Below are 14,886 nucleotides of genomic sequence, written 5' to 3' on the forward strand. Positions count from 1 at the left end.
TACCACATGTTCTTTACCCATTCCTCTGTCAGTGGACATTTAGGTTGCTTCCATGTCCTGGCTATTGTAAATTGTGCAGCAACGAACATTGGGGTGCATGTACCTTTTTGAATTATAGTTGTCTCCAGATAGATGCCCAGGAGTAGGGTTGCTGGATCATATGGTAGTTCTATTTTTATTTTTTTGAAGAACCTCCATACTGTTTTCCATAGTGGTTGCACCAATTTACATTCCCATAAACAGTGTAAGAGGGTTCCCTTTTCTCCACACCCTCTGCAGCACCTATTGTTTGTAGACTTTTTGATGATGGCCATTCTGGCTGGTGTAAAAAATGCAAATCATAGCAGTTTTGATTTGCATTTCTCTTAATAATGAGTGATATTGAGCATCTTTTCATGCTTTTTTTAGCCATCTGTATGTCTTATATCTATTTAAGTTTTCTGCCCCTTTTTTATTGGGTTGTTTTGTTATATTGAGCTGCAGGAGGTGTTTGTATATTTTGGAGATTAATCCATTGTCGGTTGCTTCATTTGCAAATATTTTCTCCCATTCTGTGTGTTATCTTTTCATTTTGTTTATGCTTTCCTTTGCTGTGCAAAAATTTAGTTTAATTGTGTCCCATTTGTTTTAATTTTCATTTTTCTAGGAGGTGGATCCGAGAAGATATTGCTGTGGTTTATGTCAAAGAGTGTTCTGCCTATGTTTTCCTCTAAGAGTTTTATAGTATCTGGTCTTACATTTAGGTCTTTAATCCATTTTGAGTTTATTTTTGTGTATGGTGTTAGAGAGTGTTCTAATTTCATTCTTTTGCATGTAGCTGCCCAGTTTTTCCAGCACCATTTATTGAACAGACTATCTTTTCTCCATTGGATATTCTTGCCTCCTTTATCATAGATTAGTTGACCACAGGTGCATGGGTTTATTTCTGGGCCTTCTATCCTGTTCCATTGATCTATATGGCTGTTTTTGTGCCAGTACCATACTGTTTTGATGGCTGTAGCTTTGTATTGTAGTCTGATATCAAGAAGCCTGATTCCTCCAACTCCATTTTTCTTTCTCAGGGTGGCTTTGTCTATCAGGGATCTTTTGTGTTTCCATACAAATTTAAAAAAAAAATTCTAGTTCTGGGGAAAATGCCATTTGTAATTTGATAGGGGTTACATTGAGTCTGTAGATTGCCTTGGGTGGTATATGCATCATGACAGTATTGATTCTTCCAATCCAAGAGGAAGGTATAGCTTTCCATCTGTTTGTGTCATCCTTGACGTCTTTCATCAGCAGCTTATAGTTTTCAGAGTACAGGTCTTTTGTCTCTTATTTATTCCTAGATACTTTATTCTTTCTGATGCTATGGTAAACCTTCGTTCCAAGTTCTAATTCATCTTCGTTAACAGTTCCCATCAGGAATTCACTGGGTACCCGCTTTAAGCTCTTGAATATTTGTATAGTAAGTTATCCTGGCTAACAGAGTCTTACCCTGAGCGCTGCAGGGGATACTTAGGGGATGGGAAGCAGAGGTTCAGGAAGGGTTAGTGACCCACCCAGATTCACCCATGGAAACCACGGTAGCACTGGACCTGAATCTGGTGACCCCTCCCAGTGGCTGGGGGACTTTGGGAGGCAGAAGTGAGAGTCCCCTTCCCCTGGGACCCCCCCCCAGCACTAGCTTTCAAGGAAAGCAGGTCAAATGCAGGTCGTGGTCCCCACGGGCCCCTCCTGCCTCCCAGGGTGCACATGCTGTCTGCCTAATTCACTCGTGGCTCTAGGCCATGGATCACTCAAACAAGCGGGGAAAGCCTCGGAGAGGAATCTCCATGCCCAAATGGGGCCATTTGTCTTCTGAAATTATTGTTTGAAATTGTTTATGTCAGTTGCTGAGTTTCTGCTCTGTGCCTCGGGGACCTGTTTGTGATGGAAGAAAAAGGGCCCTGCAGCCAAATGGCCATCCGCACGGGGCAGTTCTGGTGACAGGGTGGCCTGCGGCCGGCCAGCCCTCCAGAAGGGGACAGCTGCGGGGAGGTGCACGGCCGTCGCAGAAGAGCACCCCGGGTGCTCACTGTGTGGTCGTTTTAATTCTCACGTCGGTCCTGTGGGAGGGCACCGTGGCCCCCCCTCCATCAGCCCCCAATTCACAGATGCAGCCACCGAAGCCCCCAGCCCCCCAGGACATTTCCCGAGACCCCACGACTAGAAGTTGGAAACACCAGGACTTGAACACGTGCCACCCTGGCTTCAGAGCCCGTGTTCTCAGCTCCCACCCTGAGCGGCTTCTCACGGGGGCACCTCGTCTGGCCGGAGCTGCCTTTCTCGTCCCCTCCTCCCAGAGAGCATGCGACTCATGCCCTCTGCCCCCTTAGCCACACTGTAACCCCCACAGCGCGTCCACTCCGGCCTCTAGTGTCTTGAGATTTTGTAGCATAAAAGCCTCCAGCCCCCGAGCCTGGCAGCTGGGAGAGTGGGAGAGAATTCCTTTTGAGGCACGAATTACTCTTCCAATGTTTTGACAAACGGAGAGTGCGGTGCTTGGGAAGAGGCCGGCTTCGCCGTGTTTGTGTGAACAGACATCTCTCTAAAACAACACGACTGTGCCTGAGGCTTGATCATGGAACAGCCGCCTGGCCAGTGTGAGCCTGGGCTCCCTGGATTTGAACACCCTCCTGGTTTTCACCCTGCAAGCGCCCAGCCCTGGCAGCCGGCCTGAAGCTCTGTCTCTCAGTCTCCTCGAAGGAAGCGCAGTCAGGGCATCTCGTGAAACCAAGAGAGAACAGCCGTGCCTGGTCCCAGGCACTTCCCTGTCTGCCTGCTTCTCTGCAGGGGTCACCCAGGCCAGTCCAGCCCTGCACCCCCTCCCCCAGGCTCCCCTCCCCCTCCCAGCACAAAGGGCTCCATCTGTCACCTGCTGATCACTTTCCCCCGCCACTCCTCTGGACGCCCCCGCAGTTGATGGGTGGACAGTCAGCTTCTGCCCTCCTTGGTCGCTGAGACCGCCTGGCTGCTCCTCAGCACGCAGGGCAGCTCGGTGAGGGCCCAGTTATTATTGCTTCCCGGGCTCAGAAGGCCAGGAGCAGTGTGTGCTCGGGCACCAACACCACCCACAAAAATAGTTCCTGGCTTTCAGCCTCGTTGGGGAAACACGGCCAGGCTGAGGGCAGGGGCGGTGTAGACAACCTGGCCCAAAAAGCCACGTTCCCTCTGCTCTCGATGCCCTGTGTCCTCTGTACCAGGCTGGTCGATGCCCGTGCACCCTGAGCAAGAAGACATCGGACCCACAAGGGAGATGGGACTGCTCACGGCAAGGGGGTTTGTCACCGAGTCGGGTGACGTCAGGGAGAGGAAGGAACTCTGTGTACCCCCTTGGCCAAGACCGTTATGTCCGTGATCCGTGTCCGGCACGATCAGCTTCCGGCCTGGAAGGCCCTGGAACTTCCAGTGGTGCTCGTGCTCGTTACTTTCCCGAACCTCCTCCACCGACCTGTGGCTGACCGTGTCCTGAAGGCAGTGCTGTCAAAGTCAAGGGTTGCACATGAAGGCCGACCCAGCTAAACCCAGGTAGGAGCCAACAGAAAGAAGATCAAGGCCTGAATTGTGGGCAGATATGACTGCCCCCCCCCCAAGGGGAGCACCTTCAGCTGGCTGCTGCTCCTTTGCGTTCAGGGCTTGCGTCTTTATAGAGAGGATACAGCTTTAAGAATCGTTCGCCATGCTTCCTGTGACATGTTTAACCCGATTTCCTGGGTCTGCAAACATCACGCTCTATCATATATGTGCCACACTCCTGGGAGTTTTGACTGGTAGAGCAGGATTTAAGAACAGGTCTCTTGGAAGCAACCTAACTGCCCATTGACAGATGAATGGATTAAGAAGATGGGGTACATAGACAGAGTGGAATACTACTCAGCCGCAAAAAAGAATGAAGTAATGCCATCTGCAGCCACTTGGATGCAACTAGAGATTCTCGTACTAAGTGAAGGCTGAAAGAGAAAGACAAATACCATATGATACCACTTAAATGTGGCATCTGAAACATGGCACAAATGAACCTGTCTACAGAACAGAAGCAGACTCACAGACACAGAGAACAGCCTTGTGGTTGCCTCGGGGGAAGGGGGAAGGAGTGGGATGGACGGGGAGTTTGGGGTTAGTAGATGCAAACTATTCCATGTAGAATGGATAAGCAATGAGATCCTGCTGTACAGCACAGGGAACTCGATCCAGTCTCTTGGGATAGAACATGATGGAAAATGGTATGAGAAAAAGAAGATATATATATATATATGAATGGGTCACTTTGCTGTACAGCAGAGTTGGCACAACATTGTAAATCAACTATAATTTTTAAAAAAAGAAAAGAAAAAAGACTAGATCTCAAAGCTTGGCTTGGTTGTGCTGGTAGCATTGCGTTCCACCACCACCCATGGCCCCTGTTGAATGCCAGCCGGTAGGGAGCCTCTCGGTTTGCAAACAGTAGAGAATTAAATGGAAATCTTGAACAAGCTTAAGCCAAAGGGCACCTGCCAGCATCCTTATAGCTTCCTGTAAGCCTCCTGGGAGGGCTCATGGAACTCGGCAGCAGAAATGCGGTTGACACGTGGAGGACACGCACCTGGAATTGGGGCCTTGAACGCCTTGAGGCCACTCTCCCCGGCCCTCGTCTTTGCCGCACCCCTGCCAGCCAGCTTCACCCTTTGCCCAGGTCACAGGGTTGAAAATGGCCCCTCTGGACAGCCACTGGGTTTGCTTTCCCGCAGTCCCATTTCCACAATGCCTAGGGAAAGCCCCTGGGGCTGGGTGGGTGCCCATCCTTGGGGCAGAACTGAGATCAGGGGTGGGGCCATCCAGGAAACACGCAGCTACACAAAAATCACGTCCGTGGCAGATCAAAAGGCAGCTCCGGTGGAATGTCATTCAGGAGTGAAAGAAAGGCAAGGATCCTTTGCTTCTCAATTTTCCCTTTGTTGTTCACGCTGCGAGTAACCCTATTGTCAGTCCCTCCTGAGCCAAATCTTCTGGAAACGGAAATTGCTTAGCCCTGCGCGTGGTGGGGACACACACACACACACACACACACACACACACACACACACACACACACATAGAGCAGGCTGTAGTTGCATTGTGCGCGTGTGTACGGAAGGGAAGCGAATTAAGTGTCGTGGGCTTAACAACTCCATTTATTTATGTGTTTAAGTTTCCTGGGAGAAAAGACCAGAAGAGCCTCTCTAATTCCCCAACGACGTGCGGCTCCCCTTTCACGACATCCCCACAGTTGTAATTATTTGTTTGACATCCTTTCCCTCCTAGGCTATAAAATTTTCATAGGCAGGGCCCGTGACCGCTTTATTTGCAGCTGGATCTTTAGTGTCCAGCACCGGTATCCTGAGGTTTCCTGGGAGATCAGTGCATGTGGAATGACTGACAGGCGGGAAGCGTGAAGGTTTCGCACGAGCCCCGCCTCCCCCCGTTGGCGGTATCGCGAGATTAGTTATCCGACCCGCTCAGCCTCACCATCTAACTCTGCTGTCCAACAGGGCCCGTCCTGCCCTTTTTCCACCGGACAGAGGCTGGACCCTTCCGTGTGGCTTTCCTGACCCTCTGTCCATGCACCCCCACTTCCGTTTCCAGCAGTAGGTCTTACGACTCCACGCAGGATCCCTCTCCTTGAGCAAGGGGATATGCGGGAGTACACTGCATATTGGGTAGGGCCCAATGCAGAATTATAGTGTGGGGCCCCTTGTTCAAAATAATTATAATTGCAGATGGTGGCGGCACAGCGTTACACTGAGGCCCTTTCTGCTGACGGGGCGCTGACAGACAGGTCGTATGCTCACGAAGTAGACCCCGGCCAGGAGGTACCATGTGTATTTCACATTCCAGGTTTTATGCTTGCTCGTCCCTTGATCAAGAATTCCCGGAGTTCCTGTTGTGGCGCAGTGACTAACAAATCCAACTAGGAACGATGAGGTTGCGGGTTTGATCCCTGGCCTTGCTCAGTGGGTTAAGGATCCAGCGTTGCCATGAGCTGTGGTGTAGGTTGCAGACACAGCTCGGATCTGGAGCTGCTGTGGCTGTGGTGTAGGCCAGTGCCTACAGCTCCGATTACACCCCTAGCCTGGGAACCTCCATATGCCTCGGGAAACGGCCCTAGAAAAGGCAAAAAGACAAAAAAAAAAAAAAAATGCTTTTATCAGCCACCTTTCTCTTAAGAGTCTCCCTTGAAAATGTGAGGGTCCTGCTCTCTACCCTTGGAAGCCTTCTAAGAATATGTATTTTTTAATCTCATGTTGCCTGACGCTTTATCTAACTCATGTCTGTGTACCCTTTTGTCCCCACCAGATTATTCATGCCTTAAATTACTTCGTCATCCTCAGTGTCTAGAGATGCCTCAGCAGATAGCAAAGAACTGTTAAATATTTTTTGACAGACTGAACTGGCAGATTGATGCACGAGTGCACGGTCGCCAGATGGGCCCGGCGGGTCCTAGAGATTTCTGGAGCCTTTCTAAAAGTCATAGCTATTTTGGATCACATTTCCCTCCGGAGGGTCACGTCAAGACCCTGTGTCTCACCCCTGATTTCTTCCAGCTCTTGGTGGGGTACTGCGCTGCGATCTTGCAGCCTTTTTTTTCCCACTTGTGCTTTGAACATCGTGCTAAGAACTGTTACAAGACATATTGTAATCTCAGGGGGAAACGCTCGAGATTAAGAAACATCTCCGAGGCATGAATTTGGAGACATATAAAGAAAGACCGTGGTCAAAGATGAAGCCAAGGTCATGAAATGTTAGCACTCCAGGGGACCTCAGGGCTCATCAAGCTTATCTTTCTTGTTTTCATCGGAGAAAGCTGAGGCCCAGAGAGGTGACGTATCTTTGACCAAGGTCCCACAGCTATTTCATAGGAGGAGCAGGGCTTCGTCCCCAGGACTCTTTTTTTTTTTTTTTTTTTTTGTCTTTTTAGGGCCACACACGCAGCATATGGAGGTTCCTAGGCTAGGGGACAAATCGGAGCCATAGCTTCTGGCCTACACCACCGCCACAGCAATGCCAGATCCGAGCCGTGTCTACCACCTATGCCACAGCTCACAGCAATACCAGAACCTTAACCCACAGAGCAAGGCCAGGGATCAAACCCAAGTCCTGATGGATACCAGTTGGCTTTTTACCACTGAGCCACAATGGGAACTCCGGTCCTCAGGACTCTTGAGTGACTTGTAGGGGACATCGGCTGATGTATTTTAGCACACAGAACTCCAGGTGACCTGACCATTGTTCCTAGGTATTTTGCCTGTGTGCAAAGCAGAAATTAAGTATAGATGCAGGTTATTTTTTTTAATGCAGTGAGTTCACTTTGGTTTTCCATGAGATTCTAGACTTTGGCATCTGTCATTCAACAGCCAAAGGATGAGAAGGATTCACATTATGACCTGTGGCATACGGTACATGCAGGACATGAAAAAAAGTATAGAGCATTTTGTGTACAGGCAGCATTATGGGTCTGATGGGATGACTGCTCTTGTGGTTGCCAAGGGATGCTGGTTGCTAGGCAGGGTACAGTGGTTCCTGCTGGGAGCCAAGAGCCCACTGTAAGAAGGTGCTGCAGAAGCAATGAGAGTCCATCACCATCTGCTGATGGGAGAGGCTTCCCTCCGCTGCTGTTGCTAAGCGACCCAGCTGTGGTCCTCTGCTGGAATCTGGAGCTTTCTTGCATCTCGAGAGGCTTTACTGGTCCTCAAGGAGGGTTCAAAGGACCGAGACGGGCTGGGGAGACAGGGTTCTGTGGGGGCAAAGTCACAGTAGTCCACCCTTCCACCCTCACTCCTGGGTAAAATCACTCCGTTTGTTCCTAAGCAATGCCTCCTTGGAGGTTTGAGATTTTTTAGATCGAAATCACAAAAATAACATATTTAACTTGGAAGAGATTTCGGGACGATCCAACCCAATGATTTTTCAAACTCTGCGCCACAGAACTCTAATATTTCATGAGAGGGTATGCTTTTTTGGTACAGCCTGGTACTCTTTTTTTTTTTTTCTTCCATGTTAAATTTCAGCTTAAAAAAACAATGTTTCCAGTCCTCCTTTCTTTCTCCTTTCTTTTTCCTTCCTTCCTTCCTTCCTTCCTTCCTTCCTTCCTTCCTTCCTTCCTTCCTTCCTTCCTTTCTTTCTTTCTTCCCCTCTCTCTCTCTCTCTCTTTCTTTCTTTCTTTCAAGTTTGAGCACACCTAATTCTAACTTAGTCTGTCTTGTCCTTCATGAGTAAGGAGGCTGGAGCCCAGAGAGATAACTTCTTTGTATTTTGAAGAATTGTTGCAAAAAGACCTTTGGGTTCACTCTGTGAAATTGGGGCAGTTATTTTCACCTTCTCTCATAGTCAAGGCAGAACCATTGTTGGACTGGAGTTTGTGAACCTTAGAAGAAGGAGAAGAAGATGATGGATGGTGAATATGTGGTTGGCTTAGTGAAAATGCATCTTCTATTTATCATTCACTTTTGGGGGTGTAGTTTTTCATTTAATTCTCCCCCCAAAAGATGATTTACTAAATGTTAAGTAAGCACAAATTATGTTATGGCCTTGGTAATGTTTACATACAAATTAATTTATAATTCAGAAACAGTAGCTTGTTCGACCATGTATTCTGGTGTTCCTAGAGAAAATATGACCATTCTTAGAGGTTGTAAAGGTTTTGGCAAGTAGACGTGGCACAGACCACAAGCGAAGGAAGGCAGAGAGGAATTCGCTTAAGAAAAGTGGAGGATTTGGCAGGAGAAAAAAAAGAGTGGAGGGAGGGTAGACCAGAAAATCAACCATCTATGAATAATATTATGGTCTTAGGAAGGCAGCGTGTCCATGGCAATAAGGGAGAAATGATGGGTAAGGATGGTACTTTTTGCAATGATGGCTTATTTAGATGGACCAAAGAGAAGCTAAACACACAGATCCCAGCAACCTCTTGGTGATTCTTCTCGTATGATACAACTTCATGGGCCCATGTAGCGTTCCGGATGGAAAACAATAAACAAGAACTAACAATTACCAAAGAGGAGACATGAAGACATCTGGTCTTAATGTTTGGGGGCAATAGTATTGCGGGAAGCAATGAAAAGTCCCCTGTACCCAGTGGAGGAAAAGGCAGCTCTTCTCCACGGTTGGTGGCAATAGGAGAGGTTTCTGGGTTTCAACTGGACCTGCCAGTTCTGTCCATAGGGGCCAAACTCAAGGATGGATAAGTGTGAACTCAGCTATTGGAGCAGGATAGATGGCTCCCTTGAATAATTGTGGCTCCCATTTTGAGGCTTCCAAATTATTTAGGCAGTTGAGCAAAGAGATTCATTCTGAAATTCTTACCATAAGTGTAAAAATAGGTCTCTTTTCTCTTTTTTTTGTTCTTTCCTTTTTCTCCCTCCCTCCCTTCCTCCTTCCTTCCCTCCTTCCTTCTTTCCTTCCCCTGCCTTCCTCGCCCTTGCCCCCTCCCCATTCAGAATTAGAATCACCTCCATGTTGGACCCAGGGAGACAGCTCATGATACAGGTAGAAGCACAGCCTTACAAATCCAAAGTTTTGCCAAGGCACCTGGCCCACCTGTTTCCTGCCTGGAGCAGGACCTCGTGTGCCCCTGAGTTAACCCATCTTTTATTTTCTACTAAATACATATGAATTAATAGCCATCACTGGGATAAATATTCATATATGCACAAATGTCTTTTCACAATAAAAAATTTAACCTTTTTCCTACTCTCCTCTTTTTTTAACTTCCTCTTTCTCCCCTCGTCCCATCCTCACTTTCTCTCCTTTTGTCTGCTCCCTTTTCCCCTAAAAATCCTCCGTACATTCAGAACTGCTTCAGCCTGAGTTTGCATTGGATTGAACTTTCCCTACCTGTCACGTGTAAACATCTCATATGAACACGTAGCACTATCTTAATTTCATATATATCAGTGGTGTTAAGTAGAAGCTGCTTTCTACTGTTTGGTCCCTTGAAACTTTGCACATACTCGGGAGTCATTCTGAAGGCTTGGTTTTGGCAAAATCTAAACAAGGTTTATGGAACTGGGGAGCTGAGGGTAAACCAGATGAAACTCCCACACCGTACAAAATATATATTTAAACCAAGGATCAATCTAGCATGCCAACAAACAAAACAAAATGTCAATGTCAACATTAAAGAAAGAGTAGAAACAGAGTCAAGGGCGTATGAGTATATATAAATATTATATGACAAAACCGGTGTCTGAAACCCTTCTGATTAGAAATTAATTATTAGAATAATTAGTTAACAATTTGAGAATGTATTTAAAGCCTTTTCTAAACACTGTATGCTGAAATTAATTCTCCATGCAAAGTCAAATGCAAAAACCAAAACCATAAAAATAGCAGAACAGTTCAGTGAATGTGTAATTTGGAGATGAAGAAGATTTTTCTAAAGTGTACACCAAATCATGAATTTTTCAAAGGATCGTGGCTAGAAATGTTAAATGCCGAAAAGCATCGCAAACGAAATCGAATGGAAACTAAAGACCAGGAGGAATTTACAACGCATGTGACTATGTTTAATGTGCTTCGAATATAAATAGCTCTCCCCAAACTGTAAGAAAATATAATCCCAATGTAACAAGTTGCAAAGAATGTTATCCGGCCATTCACAAAGGATACTAATAAGCAACAAATCTATGGCAATGTATCTGACTAATTAGAAATTAGATGGATACTGTTATTACCTAATCAGATTAGCAAAGCCTTTCTCTTCTTTAATTGCATTATTACTAAGGATATAGTGAGATGAGAGCCCTCCAGTAGTCCCAGCAGGAGTCCAAGGCTACATCATTCCTGGAAGAAAAAAAAATGTACAATAAAAGGGGATTTGTGAAACAGGTGTCGAAACATGGCAAAATTCTGTGTGGTCATTGGAGATGAGAGCCCACCCATATACACCTGTACAAAAAGTGACAATATATTGTCTGGTAAAAAAGCCAGACACAAAACAGTATAAGAACATGTTCTCATTTTTGCATAGAATATATTTGCCTATTTCTATTTCTCAAGCCCACTTTTTCTTCAGAATTTCCTGGAATGTTTGCTAAAATATATATACCCCAGAACTGCTGGATTCCAGTCTCCAGAAAAGATACCAGAGAAATGTTGCAGATTTTTTTCAGGCCCCTCATGACTTAATATCAGGAAAATTGGGAAAATCCTGATCTAAGCTAATCTAACCTCTCCTTTGGGTTTACATGAAGCTGCAACCCAGAGAGATTCTGGGACCTGTCTCAAGTCACAACTGTGTTGGAGCAGAGAGGGGTCTGGAGTGACATGGGCTGCATTCCAGATGAGTGACCCCTTCCTGGAGCACCAGGCTTTTTCGGACCAATATTATTAAATCAGGCGCCCATCAGTCTGCTTCTATTTTGGTCAGACAGGTAACAGAACTCCTCTTCAACCACACGGCATCACACTCAGTAACGACCTTCCTTTGTTGATGGCAAGTGGAAAGTTTTCCATGTCCACTGTTCCCTTAGCAATGTGACATTTTCAAACAGTAGCACAAAACGCTTTAAATAGAAAAGCTCCATTTCTACTCTATCGTGACTCAGTAACAGCCCCAGGATTCTTCTCAAACTTTCCTAAAAATGTCATCTTTGGGCTGGACTCAAGAGGAACATTTCAGCCAAGGAGACGCATTTTCCACTCTGTCAGGAATGAGCGAGCAGGGGGTTGGAACATAAAGTGTTTTGCAATCCTCAGAAAAGCAATACTTCTGGCCAAAACCATGGCAACAACTCTGTGTGATGCCATCAGAGCCTGGGATCATTCAGGAGCCTCATCTTAACCAAAGACTCAGCTGAGCCCATCACCTATATTGGTGGGAATAGTCATCCAGCTGCCTACTGGCTCCAAGAATAGAATGGTACCCTACATGGCTGTTGCTATGGAGGCAGTATGGACAGTGATGCTGAGCTGAGGGTCCCTTACGTTGAGTTACCAAGGAGGCAGGGAGCATGAAACATACCTTATGTCCTGGTGGCTCCTGGTTCTTCATTTGAAAGGAATCCTTCCAATGGAAGAACTATATTAAAACGTAAGATTTAACCTGGCAGAAGTGACCATTCTATCATCCAAATGGTTCTGTTTGGAATTTGCACCCGGGGGCAAAACTTCAGAGTCCAAAGTCATGGGTTTAAACCTCACTTCATAGCTCTATGGCCTTGGATGAGCTATTTACACCTGCTGGGACTTATGGGTTATAACACAGTGATGGGAATTCATTCAACTGCAGGATGGGTGGGAGGGTTCAATAAGGCGATTTACAGAAAACCTTCTGTCCCAGAAACTGGCACTTCTCAGTTCTGTCAATGCCAGAGAGACAGGGAAAAGAGCTAAGTGAAAAGGAAGACGAAAGAACTGATCTGTGATGAGTTACTGACTCAGCTTGTTCCTCTTCTGTCCTCTGTCTTTCTCACTTCGCTCTCTATACCGAGTAACCCCATACCTCCAGCCACTTCTTCCCATAAGATACCTATAATCCTTCCTTCCCAATTTGTACCACTTCCCCCAGCAACTGGCGTCTGAGCTTGGCCAGTGTTTAAAGGCAGCAATGACTTTTTTAAACTTATGCACGAGCACTCCCACTGTAACTCAAAGCTCCCTTTTCTCTGAATTCTGTAACCGAACTGAACAGGTGAGCTTTCACCAGAAGCAACCGTGAGTAATATAAAACGAGAAAGGTATTGGATAGCCTTGTATGATTTAGAAAGTGATATCACTCATTAACTCCATCCCAGTGATCCTGTGAAACTGGTTGTGACTTATAATTGACATTATTGCCGTATGCAGATGAGAAGGCTAGGGCTCGAAGACCGAGTGACTTGCCTGAGGTCACACAGCTTGGTGGAATCAGAGTCTGTGTTTTCCACTCTCACCCTTGCTCCATCAGGCCGCCTCTCTTCTGCATCAGGAAAGGTCTGCCCAAAGCTCTGGGCATGTGGCTGGGTGGTTGTCTAGTGTGATAAGAGAAAGGTCACAGTGTCCATCAGTCCTGATTGTCTTCACCAGCTTGGTCCTTCCCATCCTGGATGGCCCTGCCTCCTCTGCTGGGCACAGGCAGGTGACATGCTCTGGTTGCAACCCAGTGGTGTGTCGAAATATTCTAGCTCCCACTCCTAAGTCAGGTACCCAACCGCCACCCAAGCTGCATGCCAAGAATCTCTTCCTGGTCCTGTGCTGTACTTTATCCAAAAGTTTCTACAGATGCTTTAATAATCATTAAACAGGGTAGTGCTTCTCTGGCTGTGATACACCTGTGATTATAGAATATTGAAGGAATATATTCCTTCTGCTTTTGGGGGGGGTAGGTTCTTGGGGTGAGGGTGGAACTTGCTGCTCACATCCTGAATTTCATTTCTGGAGAAAAACAGGCTTGAGTGGTCATGACACATTCATAAAAAGAAGGGTAGTATAAGATCCTCCCTACCAGACGTGAAAATCTAAGTCTAGAATATTCCAGATAGGGTAGAACCGAGACAAGAAAAGCCAGCCAATGAAGAACTCAACATCAAGAGCCCAGAATGTCTGAATAAAGAAGCTCCTTGATTCATATAAATACATGCCTTTGTACCAAGAAAATCAAATTGGGCTAATCATCAGTCTTGAAGAGAATTTAATATTGTGGAGCTGATAATTTTATGAGTAGATCAAAATCACTAATGGAAATATTATATACTACAGAACAGCATGTGCTGGGGATTCCTTTTAGTTTCAACCTTAATATCTTCTCACATCTTCTTACTGGCTCCTAGGCAAATTCTGGAAGTTTCTCGGATGCTATAAATATTGCCTAACTAAAATTCAGCACGATAATCGTTGTGTTATATTTTAACATTAGGAGAAAAGATCGCATTGTTTTTCATTGCCTCATTTTGTCCTTAAAAATAGCATCGTAATAATTTTGATTTTTTTCAATAAAGAAACTTACTAAAAAAAAAAAAAAAAAAAAAAGGCAACGAGCACAAACACAGGACTCTCCATTCTGACGACAGTGGCAAAAATAGAGGGGAAAAAATTGCTTTGTTTCTGAAAGCTAAGAAAGACGGGCACCCCAACGCCAGAAGCCTAAGAGAACATATTGAGATGCCATGGAAATGACAGCAAGACTCCTATCCCTTCACTTCCCGCAGGTAACCATATGGCCTCAGAGGAAGGGAAGCAGGTACCTGTAATTTGCAGGTGGTTGGAACTGGGAGGGAGGGGGAGGCCTGGGCTGAAAAGTATTTTTAGCTCCGTGGAGCCGTGGATGTTTGCCAAGGGCTCTGGGGACCCAAAGAGCCGGGCAAGCTGAAAGCAGGGAGGGCAGTGCTCCTCGGCCAAGCAGGAGGTAGCCACCGGGAAGGGAGGCCGCCGACGGCTGAGGACAGCGGGGCCTGGAGGGCTGGGAAGGCTTCTGTCCCCCCGGCAGCGAGAAGCGAGAAGCAGCTCGGCAAGAGCCGTGGTCACTCGGTCTCCACCTCCGGCCGCGGAGCAGCCTCTCGGGGACAAATTCCACTGCCCAGATCACCGTGCCCTTGGGTCTCTGGCTCTCCCTGTAGGCGTGGAGCGCTGGCCGGGCAGCCAGGCCCCCGGCCTCACTGGCGGGAGGCCCTGGAGCAGCTTCCAAGAGATAAGAGCAGCCAGGCCACGGGCTCGGGGCAGCCCTGCCAGCTCGGCAGTAACTGGCGAGAGGACATCAGGTCAGCCTTTCAGGAGGGCTGTTTGCTTGATGGACACACAAGCCTTCAAACAATTCCCCTTCCAAGAGTGTGTCCTAAAGTGATAGCTTGAACCACAAAGAATGTCTGCTGCTGTTGTTCCTGGTGGAAGATGGGAAACAGACGAATTATTCAATAATTGATTCAATCACTGCTG

General features: G+C 46.7%; 1 protein-coding gene across 1 annotated transcript in view; it reads left to right on the forward strand.

Annotated features, from left to right (window-relative positions):
• Window positions 1–14,886, forward strand: part of MYOCD (myocardin) — a 97,631-nt gene that overhangs the window by 15,871 nt on the left and 66,874 nt on the right.

Source organism: Sus scrofa, chromosome 12 (genome assembly GCF_000003025.6).
Source record: "Sus scrofa isolate TJ Tabasco breed Duroc chromosome 12, Sscrofa11.1, whole genome shotgun sequence".
NCBI lineage: Eukaryota > Metazoa > Chordata > Mammalia > Artiodactyla > Suidae > Sus > Sus scrofa.